This window comes from Scyliorhinus canicula, chromosome 17, assembly GCF_902713615.1.
Source record: "Scyliorhinus canicula chromosome 17, sScyCan1.1, whole genome shotgun sequence".
NCBI classification, from domain to species: domain Eukaryota; kingdom Metazoa; phylum Chordata; class Chondrichthyes; order Carcharhiniformes; family Scyliorhinidae; genus Scyliorhinus; species Scyliorhinus canicula.
The window spans coordinates 95,314,208-95,341,529 of record NC_052162.1 but is presented as its reverse complement, the minus strand read 5'-3'; the positions used below and the strand labels follow the sequence as shown (position 1 = coordinate 95,341,529).

The window sequence follows — 27,322 nt, the reverse complement described above, 5'->3', positions numbered from 1 at the left end:
CTTTGGACTGTGGGAGGAAACCGGAGCACCCGGAGGGAACCCACGCACACACGGGGAGGATGTGCGGACTCCGCACAGACAGTGACCCAAGCCGGAATCAAACCTGGGACCCTGGAGCTGTGAAGCAATTGTGCTATCCACAATGCTACCGTGCAGCCCTATAAGTTTCATAAGTGAAACTTCCATCAGCCCTCGCTGGCTCATGCTGGCTGAGTCACCACTGCTTCCTCACAGCATCAGGGACCCGGGTTCGATTCCGACCTTAGACGACTGCCTGTGTGGAGTTTCCATGTTCTCCCAGTGCCTGTGTGCGTTTCCTGCGGGTGCTCCGGTTTCCTCCCAGAGTGCAATGATGGATCGGTCAAGGTAAAATTGCCCCTTCGTGTCCAAAGATGTGCAGGTTAGGTGGGATTCCTGGGGTGGGGGGGGGGGGGGGGAGCCTGGCTAGGGTGCTCTTTCAGAGGGTCGGTGCAGACTCAATCGGTCAAATGGTCTCCTTGTGCTCTGCGAGATTCTATGGAGTATTCCTGTACGTGAGCAGGAATTGGTTCAAGCGTTTAGACAATGAACCTTGCTCTCTAGTTACCTTCACAAATGTTTCATCGTCTGTACAAAACGTTCTGCCAGTCCATTTGTGGCAAGATGATAAGGATCGGATTGGATGCATTAAATTCCGTTCTCCTTTAAATAGTGTATGAATTCTTGCAAAATAAACTGTGGCCCATTATTGCTCAAAGGTTGTTCAGGGTGACCGAATCTGCTAAATATTTCACCCAATCACTCAGTTTGGACATTGTCTTCATGATGGCAACATCAGGCCATTTCAAATGAGCATTGACTAGAATGAGAAACACGTGCCCTTCAAATGGTCGGGCATAATTAGCAAATGCCCATTGCCAGATCTCTTGCTATTCCAATGGGTGTAATGGGACGAAGGAGGCACGTTCCACACTTCTGCGCAAGACAAACACAATCCCGCTGTCTTCTTGATTTCAGCATCTAGCCCCGGCCACCAAAAATAGCCTGTGGCTATCTCCTTCATCCTTACAATATCACTTTGTGTAATTGATTTAATACAAGTTTACTTAGTGATAGTGGAATGAAGACACTCATTCCCCAGAGGGGACAACTTACCTTTACGGATAATTCAAGTCTTCAAGTGGAATATAGCTATTACTCAGGGTTTGTTCCTGAAGTCTTTCCTCGAAGTACCGTGTCCATGACCTCTCACAGTACTGGATCATTTCTGGAATGCTTCTTAACTTGTCCTGCGGTTACAAGTTATCTACTTGTTTGAAGTAGAAAATGTTTCCACATTAACTGCTTATTGACAAAGTATTTGGTAAGGGTAGGCGAGAGAGTCTATCTGCATTCCCATGAAGGTTTGACTGACGATACTTGATCGTGTATGTGTATGCTGACAAGAGCAACACCCACCTCGGCATCCTGTTCACTGCCATTGATGGAATCCCACTATGAGGTTCAAGAATCATTGTTATTGGGCGATGGTCCGTCAATAAAATAAATTTCCTCCAATGCAGGAATCGGTAGAACCGTTTTATGCCAAATATGATTCCTAGGGCTCCTTTCTCTATCTGCGTGTAATTTCTTTTGGCCTTATTCAAGGTCCTGAAACACAAAGGCTTCTCTTCACGTATGGGCATCAAGTGGGAAACCACTGCCCCAACCCCATAAGGTGATGCATCACCATAGCACAGTGGTTAGCACCGTTGCTTCAGCTCCAGTGTCCCAGGTTCGATTCCCGGCTTGGGTCACTGTCTGTGCGGAGTCTGCACGTTCCCCTTGTGTGTGCGTGGGTTTCTTCCGGGTGCTCCGGTTTCCTCCCACAGTCCAAAGATATGCAGGTTAGGTGGATTGGCCACGATAAGTTGCCCTTAGTATTGGGTGGGGTTACTGGGTTATGTGGGTAAGGGTGGAGGTGTGGACTTGGATAGGGTGCTCTTTCCAAGAGCCAGTGCAGACTTGATGGGCCGAATGGCCTCCTTCTGCACTGTAAATTCTATGGCCTATGGTGTCTGCGTGGGTTTCCTCCGGGTGCTCCGGTTTCCCCCCGCAGGCCAAAGATGTGCAGGTTAGGTGGATTGGCCATGCTAAATGACCCTCCGTGTCCAAAAAAGGTTAGGTGGGGTTACTGGGTTACGGGAATAGGTAGGAAGTGTGGGCTTAAATGGGGTGCTCTTTCCAAGGGCCGGTTCAGACTCGATAGGCTGAATGGCCTCCTTCTGCACTGTAAATTCTATGATTCTATGCTCACTTGCCCATGGCAGGGGTAAATCTGGATCAAAATGTGTCAGGGCTTCGAGTAGCGCCTCTTTGGTTTACACGAATGCTCTCTCACTTTTTTTTAAATTTAAAGCATCCAATTTTTTTCCCATTAAGGGGCAATTTACTGTGGCCACACGGACAGTGATCCAGAGCCAGGATCGAACCTGGGACCTCGGCGGCGTGAGGCAGCAGTGCTACCCACTGCTGCCCCAAATGCTCTCTCACATTGATCCACCCATGTCCACTTTCTATTTTGACACAGTAAATGGTGGAAGGGTTTCAGAATAGTAGCCAGATTAGGGACAAATATTCCATGGTAATTTAGGAAGCCTATGGAAGGTCGAAGGTGGTTCACATGAGCTGCAGGTGCCTCAGTAATGGTTTTGAACTTTCGAAGGTGCCTTTTCCAATCATAGAACATAGATCTGTACAGCACAGTACAGGCCCTTCGGCCCACGGTGTTGTGTTGAACTAGTCTGAAACTGAGATCAAATCAACCTACTCCCAATCATTCTAGTGCACACCATATGCCTATCCAATAACTGCTTGAAAGTTCCGAAAGTGTCCAACTCCACTACCATTGGTGGGAGTTTGTCCCACGCCCCAACCACTCTCTGAGTAAAGAACCTACCTCTGACATCCCTCCTATATCTTCCACCATGAACCTTATAGTTATGTCCCCTTGTAACATCTATATCCACCCGAGGAAAGAGTCGCTGAAAGTCCTCTCTGTCTATCCCTCTCATCATATTATACACCTCAATTAAGTCACCTCTCATCCTCCTTTGCTCCAATGAGAAAAGCCCTAGCTCCCTCAACTTTCCTCATAAGACCCACCCACCAATCCAGGCAGCATCCTGGTAAATCTCCTTTGCACCCTTTCCAATGCTTCCACATCCTTCCTATAATGAGGTGACCAGAACTTCCTTCCTATAATGAGGTGACCAGGGGGCAGCAGGGTAGCATGGTGGTTAGCATAAATGCTTCACAGCTCCAGGGCCCCAGGTTCGATTCCCGGCTGGGTCACGGTCTGTGTGGAGTCTGCACGTCCTCCCCCTGTTTGCGTGGGTTTCCTCCGGGTGCTCCGGTTTCCTCCCACAGTCCAAAGATGTGCGGGTTAGGTGGATTGGCCATGATAAATTGCCCGTAGTGTCCTAATAAAAGTAAGGTTAAGGGGGGGGGGTTGTTGGGTTACGGGTATAGGGTGGATACGTGGGTTTGAGTAGGGTGATCATGGCTCGGCACAACATTGAGGGCCGAAGGGCCTGTTCTGTGCTGTACTGTTCTATGTTCTAACTGCACACAATACTCCAAATGTGGTCTAACCGCGCATGCGCAGAAATACGCCGCCCATTCGCGCTTGCGCGAACTCTCGCCGGCCCTTTGGCGCCCGCTGGAGCTGCGGGAATCACTCCGGCGTCAACCTAGCCCCCTAGAAAGTGGAGACTTCCTCACTTTCGGGGGCCGTTGACGTCTGAGTGGTTGGCGCTGGTTTTCACGCCGGTGTGGGGACATAGCCCATTATTGGCGAATCCCGCCCCTTATTTTTAAACTCCGTCTCCCGCTAGGGGAAACATCCGTCCAGCCAAATCCTCTCGGGTCTTGTATGTTTAAATAAGATCGGCTCTCATTCTACTAAACGCCAACGGCACTAGCCCAGTCTATCCATTCTTTCCTCTTGGCCCCATGGGCACCCACAGGCAGCATCTTACCCCAGGCCCCCACAGGCAGTTCCAACATACCACCTGTACTCATAGTAAAATGTTGCTTTTCTTTATCCCTTCATGGGATGGGGGCATATTGCCCCATCCCCAATTGCCCTCGAACTGAGTGACTGGCTTAGGCTATTTCGGAAGGCAATTAAGATTCAACCACATTGTTGTGGGTTGGAGTCACATATAGGCCAGACCAGGTAAATATCACAGATTTCATTCCTAAAGGGCATTCGTGAACCAGATGGGTTTTTACAGCAAACGACAATAGTTTCATGGTCACCATTATGAGACTAGCTTTCAATTTAAGTTATTATTTGAATTCATATTCCATCACCTGGCAAGGTGAGATTTAAACTGTCAGCCCTGAGCATTAAACTGGGCCTTTGAATTACTAGTCCAGTGACACATCATGAGGCCACCATCTCCTCATGCCTGGGATTTACAGGAGTGCTTTCAGACAGAAATATAAGCTGTTCCGTATTATTAGGATATTAACTATTAGGTAACAAAAACAGTAGCCAGAAGCTTGACCAAAGGGGTAGCTTTTAAACAAAGTCTTTAAATTGGCTAGAGGTAATTCCAGATTTTAGAGCCTAGATGGTTGAAGGCCCAGCGACCAATAGTGGGATGAAGGAAGTGGGAGTGTACAGAGGGAGCGTTCTCAATAGGTTGTAGGGCTCCGGAGATTACAGAGATGGGGAGGGTTGTAGGGCTGGTGATAGAGATGTTGGTTGTAGGGCTGGAGAAGGTTACAAGGATAGAGATGGTTGTAGGGCTGGAGGAGGTTACAAAGATAACCTCTTGTATTGTGAGGGCTGGAGGAGGTTATATGAATAGGGAGTATCCCTATGCCAAAAAACCATATAACTCAGACGGTTATAGGAATAGTAGGTTCTGGACGATGTTAGAAAAAGGCTGGGTAATAGGATCTGGAGGAGGTAACATAGGGAGGGTAGTGGGGTCTGGAGGGGGTTAAATCGATAGGGAATGTTGAATAGTTGGAGGAGGTTAAAGATATAGGGAGGGTTGTAGGGCTTGAGCACATTCCAGAGATACGAAGGGTTGTGGGGGCTGGAGGAGGTTCCAGAGATTGGGAGGGCTGTGGGGTATTGTGGAGGTTATAGCGATAGGGATGGTTGTACGGGCTGGTGGAGGTTAGAGAGAAAGGCGGGGTTGTATGGGCTGGTGGAAGTTACAGAGAAAGGGAGGGTTGTATGGGTTGGTGGTAGTTACAGAGAAAGGGAGGATTGTATCGGCTGAAGAAGACTACAGATATAGCTGCAGAAGAATACAGAGATAGATGGTTATAGGGCTGGAGGAGGTTACAGAAATGGGGAGGATTGTAAGGGCTGGTGGAGATTACAGAGATATGCAGGGTTATATGCCTGGAGGAGGTTAGAGAGATATGGTGGGTGGTATGGACTGTAGGAGGTTACAAATAAAGGGAGGGTTGTATAGGTTGGAGGTTATTATAGATATAGGGAGGGTTGTATGGGCTGGAGGAGGTTACAGAGAAAGAGATGGTGTAGGGGCTGGAGGGGTTTACAGGAATAGGGAGGGTTTTGGCACTGGAGGAGGTTACAGGAATAGGGACAGTTGCAGCAGGTTACAGGGGTAGGGATGGATGTAGGGCTGGAGGAGGTTACAGTAGAGAGGGTTGTAAGGACGAAGGAGGTTACAGGGAAATGGAGGGTTGTAGGGTATTGTGCAGTTTGCAAGATAATAGAAGGTTGTAAGGATGGAGGAGATTACAGGGATAGGGAATAGTTTTGGGGGCTGGAGAAAGTTACAGGGATAGGGAAGGCTGATGGGCTGGGGCAGGATGTGGAGATCTGAATGAAATGAAAATCACTTATTGTCACGAGTAGGCTTCAATGAAGTTACAGTGAAAAGCCCCTAGTCGCCACATTCCGGCGCCTGTTCGGGGAGGCTGTTACGGGAAAGGTTGTAAGGATGCTTTAGGAATCCTTTCAGGGATGGGCAATGGTGAGGCAGTGGATGTGGGAGATTACAGGGAGAGGCAATGGTGAGGCAGTGGATGTGGGAGATTACAGGGAGAGGCAATGGTGAGGCAGTGGATGCAGGAAGGTTACAGGGATTAGGCAATGGTGGGACAGTGGATGCAGGATGGTTGCAAGGATAGGGAATGGTAAGGCAGTGGATGCAGGAAGGTTACAAGGATAGGGAATGCTGAGGCAGTGGGTGCAGGAAGGTTACAGGGATGGGGAATGCTGAGGTAGTGGATGCAGGAAGGTTACAGGGATGGGGAATGCTGAGGCAGTGGATGCAGGAAGGTTACAGGATGTGGAATGATGAGGCAGGGAATGCAGGAAGGTTACAGGGATGGGGAATGCTGAGGCAGTGGATGCAGGAAGGTTACAGGGATGGGGAATGCTGAGGCAGTGTATGCAGGAAGGTTACAGGGATGGGGAATGCTGAGGCAGTGGATGCAGGAAGGTTACAGGGATGGGGAATGATGAGGCAGGGAATGCAGGAAGGTTACAGGGATAGGGAATGATGAGGCAGGGAATGCAGGAAGGTTACAGGGATGGGGAATGCTGAGGCAGTGGGTGCAGCAAGGTTACAAGGATAGGGAATGCTGAGGCAGTGGGTGCAGGAAGGTTACAGGGATGGGGAATGCTGAGGCAGTGGATGCAGGAAGGTTACAGGGATGGGGAATGCTGAGGCAGTGGATGCAGGAAGGTTACAGGGATGGGGAATGCTGAGGCAGTGGATGCAGGAAGGTTACAAGGATAGTGGATGCTGAGGCAGTGGATGCAGGAAGGTTACAGGGATGGGGAATGCTGAGGCAGTGGATGCAGGAAGGTTACAGGGATGGGGAATGCTGAGGCAGTGGATGCAGGAAGGCTACAGGGATAGAGAATGCTGAGGCAATGGATGCAGGAAGGTTACAGGGATGGGGAATGATGAGGCAGGGAATGCAGGAAGGTTACAGGGATAGGGAATGATGAGGCAGGGAATGCAGGAAGGTTACAGGGATGGGGAATGCTGAGGCAGTGGATGCAGGAAGGTTACAAGGATAGGGAATGCTGAGGCAGTGGATGCAGGAAGGTTACAAGGATAGGGAATGCTGAGGCAGTGGGTGCAGGAAGGTTACAGGGATGGGGAATGCTGAGGCAGTGGATGCAGGAAGGTTACAAGGATTGGGAATGCTGAGGCAGTGGATGCAGGAAGGTTACAAGGAAAGGGAATGCTGAGGCAGTGGATGCAGGAAGGTTACAGGGGCGGGGAATGCTGAGGCAGTGGATGCAGGAAGGTTACAGGGACGGGGAATGCTGAGTCAGTGGATGCAGGAAGGTTACAGGGATGGGGAATGCTGAGGCAGTGGATGCAGGAAGGTTACAGGGATGGGGAATGCTGAGGCAGTGGATGCAGGAAGGTTACAGGGATGGGGGAATGCTGAGGCAGTGGATGCAGGAAGGTTACAGGGATGGGGAATGATGAGGCAGTGGATGCAGGAAGGTTACAGGGATGGGGAATGCTGAGGCAGTGGATACAGGAAGGTTACAGGGATGGGGAATGCTGAGGCAGTGGATGCAGGAAGGTTACAGGGATGGGGGAATGCTGAGGCAGTGGATGCAGGAAGGTTACAGGGATGGGGGAATGCTGAGGCAGTGGATGCAGGAAGGTTACAGGGATGGTGGAATGCTGAGGCAGTGGATGCAGGAAGGTTACAGGGATGGGGGAATGCTGAGGCAGTGGATGCAGGAAGGTTACAGGGATGGTGGAATGCTGAGGCAGTGGATGCAGGAAGGTTACAGGGATGGGGGAATGCTGAGGCAGTGGATGCAGGAAGGTTACAGGGATGGGGGAATGCTGAGGCAGTGGATGTTGGCCAGCACTGCGCTGGGTTCATCAACACTGCAAGCCCAAAGTCACCAGTGTACTTACGTTAGTGTGTGAGTTTATGCAACAGTTCGATCCAGACTTTGTGCTGCAAAGATCAGGGTGGGACGGATAGGGGGAAGGGGTAGAGAATGAGGTTGATCTGGGCAGCTTCTCAGTGATGAGAATTCATCAGTGTGAATGGGGAAGTTGAAGATTCTCTATGGGGAAGGGGATATTCCTAAACGCTAACTCAGCACCACCCAATAAACATGTGGTATGCTTTCAACATTTCGTTTGCCTGAAACATTATTGTCTGGTATTTATTGCTTCCAAGCATTGTCTGAATGGTGTCCACACTGACCATTTGCAACAGCAGTGAATGACTTGATTTCATGTATCGGGGGTGGGGGGGGGGGGGGGGGGGGGGGGGTGGGAACCACCTATCTGGATTTGGTTGCTATTCTTGGGCCTGCACAGCCCTGCGTGCGATAATGATTGGTTGACCTGCCCCTGGTATAAAGCATTGTGTTTCAGTAGAAGGATAGTTTGAAGCAAACCAGTATTTCAGCTCAGATTGGGGCTGGACCACACTTGATGAGGTTTTTTTGGCATAAATATTAAACCACTTCCTGGTTTAGTCCTGAAAATGTTTCGTTTCGTTTGTTTGCAGCTCTTTGGGGGCTCAGGGTTTGCAGCATATTCGTCAACACGACTGACCTTTGATAGTGATGCTTTGCATTCTTTGTGGCAAATTGTGTATTAATTGGCGTCTTGCTTACCTCCTATTCTGTGCCCTAGAGGTATACGTCATTGAACTGGTAAATCACAAATCTAGAGCAATGGTCTGGCGGTCCAGGTTCAAATATCACCATTGTCGATGGTTGAACTTGAATTCAGAAATAAATCTCCATCCCTATAGAAGTCCCTTCGTTCCACTACCCTGGTGGTCTAACGTTTGGTTTCGTAGTCCTAAAGCTCTGTAATTCCGTTCCTCACTTTTCTTTAAGGCCCTTCTTCAAAACGGCCTCTGGGATTTAGCTTTGATCATCTTTCCTTTATTTTTTAAATTTAGAGTACCCAATTTTTTTTTTCAATTAAGGGACAATTTAGCATGGCCAATTCACCTAGCCTGCACATCTTTGGGTTGTGGGGGTGAAACCCACGCAGACACGGGGAAAATGTGCAAACTCCACACAGACAGTGACCCAGAGCTGGGATTGAACCCGGGTCCTCTGCGCCATAGGCAGCAGTGCTAACCACTGTATCACGTGCCGCCCTGTGATCACCTGTCCTAGTATCTCCTTGTGTGGCTGGGCCATGGTATGTTCAGTTATGTTCCTGTGAAACATCTTGGGGTCATTCTGTTTTGTTAAAGGTACTGTATCGATAGAAGTCATCCAAACGCAATCTAGATATGATTGTGTGATTTCCAGATGATTTGATGCTTAATTGTGCTGCTGTCTTCCTGTTGACAATGAACTGGGCATTCGAAACGAAAGCGGACGGATTTCCAATGAACTGTCAATCATTAAGCTGAAATATCGGACGCTTTGCACAGCTATGTTCCAAAACTACCCCTGCCCTTTAGCCAAGCTGTCCCAGCACAGCCACAACACAGGATCATCTTCCCAACAATGTGAGCAACAGGTATGTCAAACAAAAGTGCAACAGGGCAGCGCTGTGGCGCATCGGTTAGCACTGCTGCCTCACGGTGCCAAAGTCCCAGATTCAATCCCGGCTCTGGGTCACTGTCCGTGCGGAGTTTGCACATTCTCCCCGTGTTTGCGTGGGTTTCACCCCAAAAGATGTGCCGGGTCGGTGGATTGGCCATGCTAAATTGCCCTTTAATTGGAAAAAATTAATTGGGTACTCTAAATTTTAAAAAAAGTGCAACAATTTCAATCCAGCCAATTACTTTCCCGTCAATCTGCTCTCCACCATCAACACGTTGATGGAAGGTGTCATCCATTGTGCTATTAAGTAGCACATACTCAGCAATAGCCATAAGAGTCTTACAGTACAGAAGATGCCCTTCGGCCCATCGAGTCTGAACTCATCCCACTTTCCAGCACTTGGCCCCTAGCCTTGAATGTTATCAGCCATGATCGTGATGAATGGCGGAGCAGGCTCGAAGGGCCAAAAGGCGGCCTCCTGCTCCTATCTTCTATGTATCTATGTTATGACATTTCAGGTGTTTATCCAAGTACTTTTTAAGGATTGTAAGGTTGCACGTCTCTCGTGTCTTCCCAGGCAGTGTATTCCAGACTCCCACCGACCCCTGGGTGAAAAGATTTTCCTCAAATCTCTTCTAAACTCTCTGCTAATCACCTTAAAATTATGTTGGCTCGTTATTGACCCTTTAACTAAGGGGAATAGCTGATTCTTATATATTCTGACCATACCCCTCATAATCGTATACACCTCAACCATCTCTACTCGAAAGAAAACAACCTGAGCCTATCCAGCCTCTCTTCATAGCTCAAATGTTCCATTCCAGGCAATATCCTGGTGAATCTCCTCTGCACCCTCTCCAGTGCAATTACACCATTCTTATAGTGAAGTGAGGAGACCTGCACACAGTACTTCAGCTGTGCCCTAACCAGAGCTTTCTACAGTTCCAACATATCCTCTCTGCCCTTTAGGCAAGCGTTCTGGATGCTTTCTCAACCACCCTATTATCCTGTCCTGCCACCTTCAGGGATCTGTGGACAAGCACTCTCTGAGCTCCGTTGTGTCATGCCATTCATTGAGTATTCCCTTATTGCGTTACTCCTTCCAAAGTGCACCACCTCACACTTTTCAGGGTTAGATTTCATCTGCCATTGATCTGCCTATTTGATTAATCCGTATATCAGTCTATATGGCGGTAGGAAAGTTGAGGGCTAAGTGGGCTCGACAGCTGGTTTGTGATGCAGAAGAAGGCCAGCAGCTTGGGTTCAATTCCCATACCGGCTGAGGTTATTCATGATTGTCTTCGCAATCTTGCCCCTTGCCTGAGGTGTGGTGATCCTCAGGTTAAATGACCACCTCAAAGGGGAAAGCAGCCTATGGCCATCTGGCACTGTGTCACTATACCGTTACCTTTCAAATGAGGAACAATGGCGGATGTTCAGGGAGACAGTAAATACCTCATTTAAAGTATATTCCTGAGAGGAAGGGGAATTATAAAAAGGAGAAAAATGTTCCATGGCTAAACAAGGAAGGCATAAAAGCAAAAACTAGGGCTGACCAGACTGCAAAAGCTGGCGGATTGGGAGAACTTTAAGGTTCAGCAAAAGTCTACTAAAAATAAAATCAAAAGAGCAAAGATGAACTGCGCAAGGAAACTAGCCAAAAACATAAACACTGATACCAAAATCTTTTGTAAGTATATAAAGAGGAAGAGTAAATGTTGGCCCTTTAGAGGACGATACTGGTGATGTAATAATGGGGAACACAGAGGTGGCGGAAGCACTGTCTTCACGACAAAGGATAATCATTTTCCAAAAGCTGTAGTTAGTGCAGAGGAACCTAGTGCCATAACCATCATTAAGGAGAAGATATTGAATAAACGAATGGCATTAAAGGCAGGTATGTTTCTGGAACCTGATGGCCTGCACCTTATGTGTTAAAGGAGGTCGCAGCAGAGATAGTCGATGCCTTGGTTATGATATTTCAAAACTCCCTGGATTCTGGAAAGGTCCCGGTGGATTGGAAAGACGCTACTGCGACGCCCCTTTTTAAAAAGGGAGAGAGGCAAAAAGTAGGAAGCTGCAGACCGGTTCACTTCACCTCTGTGGTGGGGAAGTTGCTGGAATCGATCCTTAAGGAGGAGATGACTGAACACGTGGAAAAACAAAGTTCAATCCACCATTGTCAGCATGGTTTAGTGGAGGTTAAGCCATGCTTGACAAACTTGCTTGAGTTCTTTGAGGACGTAATCAGCAAGGTGGATAATGGGGAACCTATGGATGTGATATATCTAGACTTTCAGAAGGTGTTTGACAAGGTGCCACATAAAAAACTGATCCAGAAGGTGAGATCACAGGGGATTGAGGGTAGAACACTAAATTGGATTGAAGACTGGCTGACTGACAGAAAGCAGAGGGATGGGATAAATTTTTGGCTGGCAAACTCTAAATAGCAGGGTGCCGCAGAGGTCAGTCCTCAAACCTCAACTGTTTACAATCTGTATAAATGATCTGCAAGCAGGGACAGAGTGTAACATAGCAAAGTTTTCAGACAATAATAAAATAGGTGGGAAAGCAGGCAGTGAAGAGAATATAGGGACATAGGCTAGGAAAATGGGCCAAAATTTGGCAGATGGAATTTAATGTGGATAAGTGTGAGATTATCCATTTTGGCTATAGAAATAAGAACAAAGAACAATACAGCAGAGGAACAGGCCCTCTAAGCCTGTACCGGTCATGATACCATCCTTGGCCAAACCCTCAGCACTTCCTGATGTCAAATCCCAAATAGAAAAGCAAATTATTATTTAAGTGGACAGCAGATTCAAAATGCATTTGGGCAGAGGGATCTGGGTGTCTTTGTTCATGAATCTCAGAAAGTCAGTATGCAGGTACAGCATGTAATGAAAAAGGCAAATGGGATGCTGGCATTTATTGCAAAAGGACTCGAGTATAAAAGTAGAGAAGTGTTGTTGCAATTGTATAGGGCATTGGTGAGACCACATCTGGAGTATTGTGTCCAGTTTTGGTCTCCTTATTTGAGGAAGGATGTGGTGGCATTGGAGGCAGTTCAGAGAAGGTTCACCAGATTGATTCCGGGGATGAAAGGGCATAAGAGGAGATTATACTCGCTGGAGTTCAGAAGGATGAGAGGGGATCTGATTGAGGTATATAAAATACTAAAATGGATTGATGAAGTAAACATAGACCAAGTTCCCCCTTGTGGGGAAATCTAGAACGAATGGTCACAGATACAGGTTGAGAGCCGGGAGATTTAAAATAGAGATAAGGAGGAACTACTTCTCGCAGATGGTGGTAAATTTTTGGAACTCGCTGCCCCATAATGCAGTGGAGTTTGAATCATTAAATAGTTTCAAGAAGGTGATAGATATATTTCTTTTTTAAAAATAAATTTAGACTACCCAATTAATTTTTTCCAATCAAGGGGCAATTTAGCGTGGCCCATCCACCTAGCCTACACATCTTTGGGTTGTGGGGGTGAAACCCACAGAGAGAATGTGCAAACTCCACACGGACAGTGACCCAGGGCTGGATTACCATTGTTGAATGCGTTTTGGGGGTGAAATCAACGCAAACACAGGGGGAATGTGCAAACTCCACACGGACAGTGACCCAGAGCCGGGATTGAATCTTCGACCTCGGTGCCGTGAGGCAGCAGTGCTAACCACTGTGCCACCGTGCTGTCCAGATAGGTATTTTTCTGATAAAAAAATCAGGTTAAAGGGATATGGGGAGGTGAATTTTAGATCAGGAACAGATCAGGCCATGATCTGATTGCATGGTTAGGCAGGCTTGAAGGACTGAATTGCCTCCTTCTACTCCTAATACCCATGTTCCTATGTATATCCTGTAACCTCAGACCTTTTTCCTCTCTATTAACCACCCTGTCAAACTTTTTGTCATCTGCAAACTTACTCACCATCTTCCCCCCCAGCCCCCCCCCCCCCCCCCCCCCCCCAACCCCCATACGCACACAGTCTCAGTGATATCCGTACACCAGCCTCCAGTCACAGAAACAGTCTCCAATTAATGGGCAATTTAGCGTGGCCAATCCACCTAACCTGCACATCTTTGGGTTGTGGGGGTGAAACCCACAGAGAGAATGTGCAAACTCCACACGGACAGTGACCCAGGGCTGGATTACCGTTGTTGAATGTCCCACTATCAACATCCTGAAGGTTACCCGATAACCTTAAAACATAACCAAAACAGGGCAGCACGGTGCCGCAGTGGTTAGCACTGCTGCCTCATAGCGCCAAGGACCCTGGTTCGGTGCTGGCCCCTGGTCACTGTCCGTGGGGCGTTTACACATTCTCTCCATGTCAGTGTGGGCCTCGCTCCCACAACCCAAAGATGTGCAGGGCAGGTGGATTGGCCCTCCGGCCCATTCTCCCATTCTCCCACTCTCCCATCCTGTCCTAACCTCTCGCCCCCCGCTCCCCCAGTCTCAACTTCTCTCTCTTCCCCCCCCCCCACGTCTCAGCATCTCTCTCCCGCCCTGACCCAACATCTCTTTTCCTCCCCACCGCCCCTCTTCCTCCCCACCGCCCCAACATCTCTCTTCCTCCCCATTGCCCAACATCTGCCTTCCTCCCCATTGACCCAACATCTGTCTTCCTCCCCATTGCCCTAACTTCTGCCTTCCTCCCATTGACCCAACATCTGTCTTCCTCCCCATTGCCCCAACATCTCTCTTTGCCCTCCCGCCCCAACATCTCTCTGCCGTCCCGCCCCAACATCACTCTCTCTCCTTCCCTCCCGACCCCTCTCTTCCCACCCCGACCCGACCTGTTTCTCCCAACAGCCCCGACCCCTCTCTCTCCCCTTTCCCTTGCTCCCACCCTCTCTCCGCCCCCGCAACAATTGCTCCAAACCCCCACTTCCAGTCTAGACTTTGTTTCCTTGCCTTGTCTTTACGATGGCACCTCATGCCTCCTCGCTCCACCTCCGAGCTGGTTTCTACATTAACCTGCAGTCTTACAAACCAAATTTGTGGCTGCAGTGTTCTTCGAGAGGCCTTCCCTTAATGCTTGTGTTGCTGACTGAGGACTTAATGTCTTCTGATGCTTGTCAATTGCTTGAATTTGCAGTGCTCAGTCTCAGCCAAAGGGAACCTGTGGATTTGCTTTGCATAGATTTCCAGAAGGTATTTGGCAAAGTGCCACGTCAAAGGCTATAAAATACGAGCTCATGCCTTCGACGGTAACATTTCAGCATGGATAAAAAAATTGGCTAGCTAACAGGATGCAGAGTAGGCATAAATTGGTCATTTTCAGGTTTGCATGATGTGACGAGTGGAGTTTCCACAGGAGTCAATGCTGGGGTGTCACCTATTTACAGTTCCATTGAATGAAGGGATCAAATGCATTGTTGATAATTGCTGATGATATAAAGATAGGTAGGAAAGTAAGGTGTGAAGTGGATATGAGGAATCTGCAATAGAAAAGCAGAAAATTATGTAACTAGGGAGTGATTGCAGAGCTGTGATGTGCAGAGGGACCTGGTTGTCCTGGTACATGAATCACACACCGCTAGTATGCTGGTACAGCAAGTGATTAGGAAGAGAAATGTAATGTTATGGGGGGAATGAAATACAAAATTGGAATGTTTTGCTACATTTGTACATCTAGAGCAGGGGTGGGCAAACTTTTCCGTGCAAGGGCCACATTCATAGAACAGTACAGCACAGAACAGGCCCTTCGGCCCTCGATGTTGTGCCGAGCAATGATCACCCTACTCAAGTCAACGTATCCACCCTATACCCGTAACCCAACAATCCCCCCCTTAACCTTACTTTTTAGGACACTACGGGCAATTTAGCCTGGCCAATCCACCTAACCCGCACATCTTTGGACTGTGGGAGGAAACCGGAGCACCCGGAGGAAACCCACGCACACACGGGGAGGATGTGCAGACTCCGCACAGACAGTGACCCAGCCGGGAACTGAACCTGGGACCCTGGAGCTGTGAAGCATTGACGCTAACCACCATGCTACCGTGCTGCCCCAAATTCAGAAATTCACAATTTTAAAGGGCCGCATAGTATATTAAGTAAAATAATTAATATTTAAAATAGCCAAAATAAAAGGTTTTTAAAGAAAAAAAAAGCAATTAATTTTTATTAATTAATATTTTCAAGTAGAAACTTTACATGAAACACATTTATTTGAAAAACAAAGTAACTCAGTTTAAAGAAAAAAAAGCAATTAATTTTTATTAATTAATATTGTAAAGTAGAAACTTTACATGAAACACATGTTGTGCCGAGCAATGATCACCCTACTCAAGTCAACGTATCCACCCTACACCAGTAACCCAACAGCCCCCCCCCCCCCCTCCCATTAACCTTTAAAACATTTTTTAAAAAAAATTTTTTTTTTTTTTTAATGACTTCATCTTGGTGGGCCGCATAAAGACCTTTGGTGGGCCGTAGTTTGCCCACCCCTGATCTAGAGTATTATGCACAGTTCTGGTTGACACAATTGCATTAGAAGCAGTTCCGAGAAGGTTCACGCGACTGATTCCTGGGATCTGGGTGTTATATGAGCAAAGGTTGCAGAGGCTGGACCTGTACCCATTGGGATTTAGAAGAGAAGGGGATTGAAATGTACAAAATCCTGAGGGGACTTGACGATGAATTCTGAGAGGATGTTTCCTTTTGTGGGAAAGACTGGAATTAGGTGACACTGTTTAAAGATAAGAGGCCTCCCATTTAAGATATTGATGCGGAGAAATATTTTCTCTTGAGGGTTGTGCATCTGTGGACTTTCTTCACCAGGGAGTAGTGGGGTCATTGAATACTTTTAATGTTAAGTTGGATTCTTGATTGACAAGGGAGTCAAGTGCACGGGAACAGGGAAGAAAAGTGGAATCCATAGAATCCCTACAGTGCAGAAGGAGGTCATTCGGCCCATTGGGTCTACACCGATTCCCCAAAAGAGCACTCTAGCTAGGCCCCATTCTCCTGCCTGTCCCTGTAACCCCGCCCATTGATCATGGCCAATTCACCTAAACTTGCATTTCTTTGGACTGTGGATAGTAACCAGAGCACCAGGAGGAGACCCACATAGACACAGGGAGAACGTGCAAACTCCACACAATTACCCAAGGCCGGAATGAAACCTGGGTCTCCGGGACTGTGGGGCATCAGTTGTACTAACTGCTGTGCCACCCATTGAGTTGAGGGCAAAATCAGATGAGCGTTTGATCATCTTGAATGCTGGAGCAGGTTCGGCCTACTCCTCCTAATCCATATGTTCGTCATGTACATCCTGGCTATACGCCTCTTACCATTTAATGCTCATTGTGGACATTGACCCTTCTGACTGCAGCCCAGCCGAGTGTAGTGCATCATGGATTTGAGGCCCAGTTTTATGGTTCACAAGGCCCACTCTGCCAGCACTGCATCAACTTTCGAAACCTTTTGCCTCAAAAGTTGTTTTTCTCTTCCTCGTCTGAAGGAAGTTGCCGATTTATCATGTACACACCTGACACAATCTTGGAGGATAGTGTCTGACTGTGTAAGGAATGATGGCTTGAGTAGGTGGCCGCTGCCTTTGTGGGTCATTTTGCAAAGATCATACTTCAGTCAGACAGATTTGGTCATTAAATGTGCGTCAAAACTCTCCACAAAGACTCCACTGTGCTCAAAGGTACATCCAGGCTGCTTTGCCCATTGACGGCTTTGAATTAGAGCCCAGAGTCTCGTGTGAGAGGTACAGTGTGTGTTTTGTTGCTGAAGGTGGTGGATTTTGGCTTTAATATTAACAGGAAAAAGCCCAACCTCTTCCCCTGGCATTCCGGAACACTCCACAGAGTGCTTCGTGATACAGTATAGCTGGTCCACAGCTTCCCAATGAATGTCTAGGCTGAAGGCATGGACAGTACCACCATTCAGAGTGGTGTATGGGTGGACCCAGTCACTACTGAAGGCATCTTGTTTCCTGTCAGTTGTTGAAGCCAAATTCTGGTAATTTCAAATCCTCTCATCCTGAGAACAGTGGCTCAGGGTTAGCTACAGAGAATCTACACCTTGTGGGTGGATGGAAAGTTTGTGCTGTTTTCCTGGTGGGTTACGTTTTGCTGCTGATGATGCTAGTTCCTTACCACCTTTCGCCCTGTTAATTGTGCAATATGCCCATAAACATGGTGACAACGTCTTTCCGTACCTAAGCTCAACTTAATATTTAGCAATGGTGAGCCCATATTGGATCCTGTGAATTCTATGCTGTTTCATCTTAATCGAAATAAGTGGCAATCACAAGTTTGAATTCTGTTTCCATTTACATGTCCCTAGATTCACCATACTTCATTCGAGGGAGAGTGCGGGGGCCGGGGGGGAGAGTGCGGGGGCCGGGGGGGAGAGTGCGGGGGCCGGGGGGGAGAGTGCGGGGGCCGGGGGGGGAGAGTGCGGGGGCCGGGGGGGAGAGTGCGGGGGCCGGGGGGGAGAGTGCGGGGGCCGGGGGGGAGAGTGCGGGGGCCGGGGGGAGAGTGCGGGGGCCGGGGGGAGAGTGCGGGGGCCGGGGGGAGAGTGCGGGGGCCGGGGGGAGAGTGCGGGGGCCGGGGGGAGGAGTGCGGGGGCCGGGGGGGCCAGGGGAGAGTGCGGGGGCCAGGGGAGAGTGCGGGGACCGGGGGGGCCAGGGGAGAGTGCGGAGGCCGGGGGAGAATGCGGGGGCTGGAAGGTAAAAACCAGTGTAACTGCTTCACGATAACGTCTGAAAATCCCAATGGATTGGGCAGCCTACATCGCCTACGCATTCTCCCCCCGGCCCCCTGCATTCTCCCCCGGCCCCCTGCATTCTCCCCCGGCCCCCTGCATTCTCCCCCAGCCCCCTGCATTCTCCCCCGGCCCCCTGCATTCTCCCCCGGCCCCCTGCATTCTCCCCCGGCCCCCTGCATTCTCCCCCGGCCCCCTGCATTCTCCCCCGGCCCCCTGCATTCTCCCCCGGCCCCCTGCATTCTCCCCCGGCCCCCTGCATTCTCCCCCGGCCCCCTGCATTCTCCCCCGGCCCCCTGCATTCCCCCCGGCCCCCTGCATTCTCCCCCGGCCCCCTGCATTCTCCCCCGGCCCCCTGCATTCTCCCCCGGCCCCCTGCATTCTCCCCCGGCCCCCTGCATTCTCCCCCGGCCCCCTGCATTCTCCCCCGGCCCCCTGCATTCTCCCCCGGCCCCCTGCATTCTCCCCCGGCCCCCTGCATTCTCCCCCGGCCCCCTGCATTCTCCCCCGGCCCCCTGCATTCTCCCCCGGCCCCCTGCATTCTCCCCCGGCCCCCTGCATTCTCCCCCGGCCCCCTGCATTCTCCCCCGGCCCCCTGCATTCTCCCCCGGCCCCCTGCATTCTCCCCCGGCCCCCTGCATTCTCCCCCGGCCCCCTGCATTCTCCCCCGGCCCCCTGCATTCTCCCCCGGCCCCCTGCATTCTCCCCCGGCCCCCTGCATTCTCCCCCGGCCCCCCGCATTCTCCCCCGGCCCCCCGCATCCTCTCTCGCCCCCCGCATCCTCTCTCGCCCCCGCATTATTATCCCCGGCCCCCGCATTCTCCCCCGGCCCCCCGCATCCTCTCTCGCCCCCCGCATCCTCTCTCGCCCCCGCATTATTATCCCCGGCCCCCGCATTCTCCCCCGGCCCCCGCATCCTGCTCACTAGCTGGAACACACGGATTTAGTTGATTTTTAATTAAATTCTACATATTCCCATACAATAAAGGCTGCCCAATCCATTTGGATTTGCAGAAGTTATCGTGAAGCAGTTACACTGGTTTTTACCTATCAGTCCCCACATTGTGTCGTGGTCATTTTTCGGTGAACCTGGGTCCTCTGCTGTAAGCCGTGGCTGGTGAATCAATGTTGTGTCAGTTTTCAGTTGTGGTAATATTATAGGGAGCTGTGGAAAATATGTCTGTTAACAAAACAAGAACCTTGTTTATAAATGAAAATGAAGAGGGGAACTGATGAGAAATGACGATTCTCGCAATTCTATCCCATGAAATGTACCACTCTGCTCTTCCACCCAGTTTACTGATGGGAACTTAATGGGCAAAATGGCCTCCGATGCCACTGTGATTCTAATTCACTGGCATGTACTGTTGTCGAGTTCACAGTCTTTGGCACTAATAGATTTAATCAGGTTAATCGGGCACTAATAGATTCCAGTGATTTTTCCTCAAGGCAGCTGCAGTCCAGTTTCCAAATACATTGAGGCACATGGCATATGGTGGCTCCCGTACAGTGCCTGCTCTTTCTGTCGGGGATTAAGTCTGAAATGGAGGAAATTGTCCTGAGGGGCTCATTAACCTGCCCTGGGAGTGATCTTGGTTGTCAGAGTTTTTCCCAAATTGGCTTTGTCTTCTTCTCTCTCTTGGGATATTGTCAGAGATCCTGATGTCGCTGTTTCTGGCTGAAATAAACAGCGTGCATCGGACACTGTGACCGGAAATTTTGAAATTGGCGTTAATACAAATTTATACACACAGCCCTGGGTAGACAACAAAATACCGAAAATACACAAAGCCAATAAGGGAATCATCGACCTCAATGTTCGTCCAGTTCCATGCCAACGTGCTTGAGTCTGAAGTGGCTGTGCAAATTGCCCAGCCGTATGAAACCCCATAAAATGGCAATGGCTCACCCACAGGACAACTTGGGATGGCCAGTAAATGCCAACCTTTTCAATGTGGCTCGCATCCCCGATATTGAACCAATAAACTGATTTTCTCGTGTCCATCGAGGCTGAAAGTGCCAAAAACCGTAATCTCCATTGTCTTTAGGCTTTCTACCGATGTCCATCCACGATAATGGGTGTGGGGAGCAGGGGGGAGCTGCTTGTCAAGATGGTACCAGAGATGGGCCTGTGCGAAGTCCTAGGGGAAACCTATGTGGAGGCCGTGACACTGTAAGCTGAAGACCACTTTGCTGCAGCTTTTCACACACTTGGCATCTCGATAATGAATTGAGGACCAGTTTGGCTCCATTGGCTGGACTGTTGGTTCACGACGCTGAGCAAGGAAAACAGTGTGGGTTGAATTCCCATCCTAGCTGAGGTTATTCGTGAAGGACCCGCCTTCTCAACCTTGCCCCGTGCCTGAGGTGTGGTGATCCTCGGGTTAAATCAACACCAATCAGCTCTCCCTGTCAAAGGGGAAAGTTGCCTATGGTCATCTGGGACTATGGCGATTTTACTTGCTAATGAATTGGAGGGACAGTGCAGATTAAAGTTGGAAGGCCTGTCCTATCAAGGTGCCCTCTACCCTGCTGGAGCCTGGATTCAGTGGCAGATCCTGTTGCATTCTGAAAGACAGTGCCTCTGACAGTTCAGCACTCCCTGAGCGTTGCGCTGGAGTTTCAGCCAAATCTTTTGTCTTCCAGTCACTCAGGCGGGCTTGAACCCACAACCTTTGACCTCGAGGTGAGAGTGCAGCCCGTTGAGTCACAGCAGACACTTTGATCCCAAATACACTCATTGTTCAAGAACATTTTGTATTTTTTAGTGTGTGAACTGAGCGTTAAAAGTTCTTCTGCCAAGTTCTGTTAATATGCCAGCCTCGCTCTTGTGAGGGAGAGGACACTCCCTCTTCTGAAACTTTGATTTCCCAGCCTGTCTTTGGATTTACAATGAGCGAAATAGCATTGAAGAAAATCGAACAGAGATTCTGGTCGCTATCTGCTTTGGTTAGAGTACCTCCATATGTCGGGTACTGTTCTTCCAACAGTACTACTGTGACCACAGCACAAGGGAATGTGTGGAAATGGAAGTTATTTAGCTGATGCAACAGTGCCCGGGTTCAGCCTACAATGAACTAAGAACCAGAATCTGTATGGCAGTTTGTTGACATAATGCACTGGAGTGCAGTGCTTGGGGATGACAGCAGATTGCTTTGCATGGGAGATTAGGCGTGCATTAAAGTCCCTTATCTTGCCTGGACTACTGTGTGGAGGAATGGGGGTGGAGGGAAGGGGGGGGGGGGGGGGGGGGGGGGGCAGCGCTATGAGGTGGATCCTTCTGTGAATGTGCGGGTATGAGCTTTTGTGTGTGTCTGTCTCTATTATGTGTGTCTGTGCTTGTGAGACAGAGGGAAGAAGACACAACCTAGACGTTTGCCACATTCCCTGGCACCCGGTGGCCTTTGACCATTCACAGGGGGTCTAGCAAATGGTCAGCAGCTTGTCCTCCGGGTGGAGGGAATGATGGGCATTTGCCGGGCGAAGGAAGAAAGAGCCCAAGAGTTGGGGGGAGGGAGAAAAAGAAACAGAAAATAACTTGTCTTGAGCCAAGGCTGCGGAGTACAATCCTGCCCATTGAGCTGCTAATTCAGATTGCACTCTGCCAAAGACTGAGGACATTGTTGCAATAAGAAAACAAGCCTAGAAGTTTATTTTTGGTATTTAGTTTGTCACAGCAGCTGCCAAGTGGCTAGAATATCGACTGACAAATCGAGCGCAGAGAGACGGCCAGCTCACTCATTAAAGAACTTTCATTGTGTAATCACAGCAGGTTTATGCATGGGGTCTGAGAAATCGCCATGTCTTTTACACTTCTATCTGCCTTGTTCTGCGAAAACCGCCTGTTATCCAGAAATTAGCAGGAATAAAATGACCCATTTTCTGGATTGAAAGTACGTTAATGCCACTTTAAAATGTGGTTTCCAGATGACATTCTCTAGACAGGTAGTCAGAGAGTATTGACCAGAGAAAGGATTATAGAGATTGAATTAATTTGCAACTGTCCTCTTACTTGTTTTATTGAGCTTCCCAGTCTGATCTGTCCATTGGTTGTCATCTCCTGCAGTTTATGTTCTGTCATTTGTAACCTCTAGTAGAGGAAACCTCTCACTTTCACCAACTAATTTCAAAGACAAAATGAGTTGATCCAGTGAAGTTCAGAATAGTTACCCTGAATCTGTGCTGGAGCAATCATACCAGTTACACCGGCAAACTCTCGCCCAAAACCCTTTGTCAATCTAATACTAATCCCACTGCTTATTGCTCTCAACCCATACTGCTGTATCAATTCCACATCATCCCACTACTCCCTTCGCTTCACCATAGCCCTATATCTCATCATACTGCAACCATTTCTCCAATCATCTCTTCAGAGATATAATGGCTTCTACCAAAACATTCAATGCTCCAACAACACTCTCGGTAAAGGGTTTACTCCTAACGTATGTCTTCACAGTCTTAATGACAGTGTTCAATTGATAACCACTCTTCGTTGATTCCCCAATCGGAAAGAAAAACCTTTCCCCCCCCCTCTTTCCTTCACCCAGAAACATGGTCTTTAGAATTCCTCAACTGTCCATTTCCAGGAGGGGTGGCCAGAAATTGAGTTTGATTAAATATAAATAGCGGCTATGGCCAAAATGTTCTGGTCCTGCCAGCCATGGGAATTGTTGTGAGCGGGACAGAGCAGTGAAAGGTCTGTTGACTTTGGGTGGGAGGACAGGAAAGTCTGCCCTACTTGTTTTTGTTTCTGCTGCTTTCCCCTATGCCATTTCCCCATTCCACTCCTGCATTCTCCTCAAATCCAGCCACTCTTCAAATTCTCCATTTATCTTCTCCCTCCAGCTCCAAACCATTCAGTTCCATTAAATTTGCTACCTTGCCCCCACCAACACATTCCTACTCATGTCCTCGCCTGCTCTCTGTGCTAGCTGCCATCATTCATACCCTCTCCTGTGGTGCTGTGCATTTGCCCTCTAAAACCATTGGCATCTCCCTGGTTTTCAGGAAAGTTACCCTTGACCCACTCCTCGTTCAATTCCGTGAGACTGTTTATTGCCTGGATATACTTATTCTTGCCAATCTTAATGGTAGCTTCTCTGCCCTTCAGTGCACTGTGTAACCCATGTGTCCATCCTTGGCTGTCTCCTCTTCCTTGGTGTGATGCTGTCCCTGGGTGACACCATTCACAGATACAGGGTCAGCTTTCACATGCAGATCAACTAATGACAACTCTCCACCACCCTCCTCCAAACTGTTCGCCAGGTGTCCAACATTGGATGAAGTCATCTTTAACCAGACATTCAGAAGACAAAACCCATCATTTTAGGCCATGACCACGAACTCTGTTCCCTGCTTGGCTTAACCAGATTGTCTGAGGCTTAACCAGATTGTTCACAACTTTAATGTCTCGCTTGAGCTCAATCTTAACTTTTATTCCAGATTGTCCATTGCCTCCCCTATCCCCACGACTAATTCCTCAGCCTCTAATTCTCTCAATTTCACCACAATAAGCCAGTTCTCTGCTAGCTGACCTCTGATTTTACAATGAGCCCACCAAATTGCTGCCCATATTCTATCCTGAGTGAAAACCCACTCGTCCATTAGCCCTGTGTGCGCTGATCTAGATTGGCTTCCAATGCTTTTTAACTCTAGAATAGTGTGGGACAGGGGGTGGGTGGGGGGGGGGGGGGGGGGGCAGGAGAGATGGTGAGCAGAGTTGAAATGGACAATTCTAAACCTACTGTCCAAACCCCGGCTTCATGTGAGACAGAACAACTGCATCCATTCTGAAAGTGTAATTCGCATTCTTCAGAGATGGACCAACATCCATTATGAGGTGGCACAGTGGTTAGCACTGTTGCCTCACAGCACCAGGGACCCGGGTTCAATTCCGGCCTTGGGTCACTTTCCGTTATCCCTCCCCTCCCCTGGGTCATGGGTGCACTCTTCTGCCTTCTGCCCACTCTGGTCCCATTTCACACCCGACTGGGAGCATATCCTGTCAGTGGCGATTTCTGATCTCATGGTAGTTTTTGCTGGATTAAGAATTCCTGCCTGCAGGCATGGCACAGGGTCCACCCCTGGAGTGTAGCAAGTGTGCTGGATGTAGTGAGGCAACCTAGAGTCTGAAGATGACAGTGCCACATTATTTATATTAGACAGCCAGTACAGTGATTAGCACTGCTGCCTCACAGCTCCAGTGACCGGGTTTGATTCCGACCTCAGGAGACTGTCTGTGTTGACTTTGCAAGTTCTTCCCGTGTCTGCATGGGTTTCCTCCGGGTGCTCTGGTTTCCTCCCACATTCCAACGATGTGCACGTTAGGTGGATTGGCCCTTAGTGTCCAGCGGTTAGGTGCGGTTACAAGGATGGGCATAGATAGGGTGCTCTTTTGGAGGGTTGTGCAGATTTGATGGGCCGAATGGCCTCCTTTTGCACTGCAGAGATTCTATGATTCTATCTTAAAGCAGCACCCCCACAAATGCGATCATCGCCGATCATGGCATTCCTTCAATGCTGTGCCAACTTCACTCTGTCCCACACACCAAAGCTTAATATCGAGCATCTTCTCAAAGATGTCTTTACTCAAGATTGGTTTGTCCTTCCCATCAAGCACATGTGTGTGGAATGGGAGAGGGGGCGTAATGGGGGAAGAATAAAATCAGAAATAAAAAGCAAACAGAAAATGCTGGAAATGCACAGCAAGTGTGCCAGCATCTGCAAAGAGACAGAAGATAGGCCACTATGGGTGTGGGCCCATCATTATAACTGGAAGTCTCTCAATAGCTGGTGGTGTACCACACCAGTAAGCTTAGGCTCGTGAAAGTTGTGATTTGCTGATTGGAAGGATGGGAAGTGCTCTTATTCGCCTCCCTTTATTCTGAACCATTCAGGGAAAAGGATATTAGACCTTTGCCTGGAGGAAAGGGAGTGGCTGGCCGTTAATGATTCAGAGCTCCAACTGGCAGTTTTAAGATAATGAAAAAGATAAACGCCCATCAGTGTCATCATGTAGGAACATGTTACAAATGTTTGTTGAGTGTCAGAGACTGTGCTGTCAAAAGGAATCACCCCGCTCTTTGATCTGGCAGGGCCGACACATCCCATTTTGGTAGGAGAGGTTGTTGTTTTCTGCAATGTGCAATTCTAGACTTTTCTGTAATTATCAACAGCCCAGCCTATTTTTGATTCCTTTGCCTTTGTCCTCCCTATTCCCAAACCCTCCACCCCACATACCTTTATCCACCTATCCAATTTAATTTTCACTGCTGACTACGACTTTTTGCCTCGCTCACTACATTCTGAAAATGAATTCCATGGCCTCCTTCAGTCAGTGTTCTGAATGGTTATCATCTGGCGATAAAGGGAGTTGAATGTGAGCTCTGCCCAGCTTTCCAAACTGTAAGTCGCAACTTCCATCAGCCTAGCCTACTGGTGTGGTGCACCACCAGTTATTGAGAGACCTGTACTTTTGCGGCTGGGCCCACAACCCAAGCGACTGCCACAATCCTCCTGTTTTCTCGTACGTTCTCTCCCCTCTTCAACCGTCCTTTAGTGTGGCAGTATTTATGTGGTTGAGGCATTTTTGGAAGAAAAAGCTTGGTTGGCATTCAATTTCTAGGTCTTTGGCAATGGCATAGATTGCAAAACGATTGAGAGGATCTCTCTCTCTCTCTGGTTAGCAATCAAAAATTAAGAACCCTTTTCTATTCAAGCACACATCCTAGAATTTTGCAATCATAAATCAGCCCTGAAATTATGCTCAGGGCTGTAGATTTACGAAGAAAAGTATATGGGGTTCCCCAAACACCATTAAAAGATCTTTGTTCCCAAATGACAGGTTTTTTTTCCATTCTCCTGTTACTGTCAAGGCAATGGCCCTGTTTGTGGTATTAAGATAGATTCAGGAATGTTTCCTCGCCATTATGGTGACCTCACAGTGGCCATTGGTCACTCCTCAGTCCCAGTCGCATTTCATCTGGGTGTTGTAAGTCCATCAGGTATTGGCAGGTGAGTAAGGCCATTCAGCTCATCTTGGTTCTTTGGCCAGAAAGACCCTACAGTTTCCCCATTCTCCACTGTCCCCTTACCCTTTCCCCTTCCCCTTCCCCCATATATTGCTCTCATCCAGGAATGTACCCCATTGAGCTCTGGCAAGGAAGCAAATTGCACCGTGGTGGAGAAGATAGTAAAAAGTTAGAACTCCTTGGAATGCGTGTTTTGCTACTTGTCTTTTCGACTGCTATCGTGAGGTATTTGTTTTTTTACTTTAAGTGAAGAATACCTATCACTGTGCAGATGGGGCCTCCAGTTTGAACAGGGATAGAGTCATAGAATCCTTACAGTGCAGAAGGAGGCCATTTGACCCATCGAGTCTACACCGACCCTCTGAAAGAGCACACTACCGAGGCCCACTATTCATCACAATACTTATCCCCGTATCCCCACCTAACCTTTGGACACCAAGGGGCCATTAAGCGTGATCAGTCCACCTAAGCTGCACATCTGTGGGAGGAAACCGGAGCACCCGGAGGAAACCCACGCAGACACAGGAGAAAGTGCAATCTGCACACAGGCAGTCCCCCAAGGCCAGAATTGAACCCGGGTCCCTAGTCCTATGAGGTAACAGTGCTAACCACTGTGCCGTCATGCTATCCTGACAGCACAGTAGAATAATGTGTCTTATCCTGTTGATAGGTCTGTGAACTGTTCTGAACTGTGTCATTGCAATTTTGTCTTGGTCTAAAGTCAAAATGATTGTTCATTAGCAAAACAATCAGCATTGTGCAGGAGCTGTAATTAGGGTGAGGAAGGGACATATTAAAAAAAAAGTTTTTGGTATACGCGTCTCACTGGCACGTTCACCCTTTGTTGCCCATTGCAGACGGTGGGGAGTTCCCTTCTTGAACAGCTGATGTAAAGGTGATCTCACAGCGTGTTGGGGAGAGAGTTCGTGGATTTTAACCTAGTAATGCTGAAGGAATGGCCGATGTATTTGCAAGTCAGGCTGATGACTGCTTTGGAGGGGATCGTGGAAAGTGGTGGTGATTCCACTGTCCTTG

The 27,322-nt window shown here is 48.7% G+C and overlaps 1 protein-coding gene across 1 annotated transcript in view; it reads left to right on the top strand.

Moving 5' to 3' along the window:
• Positions 1-27,322, top strand: part of stk26 (serine/threonine protein kinase 26) — a 116,265-nt gene that overhangs the window by 46,585 nt on the left and 42,358 nt on the right. The gene's annotated exons all lie outside the window — the stretch shown is intronic.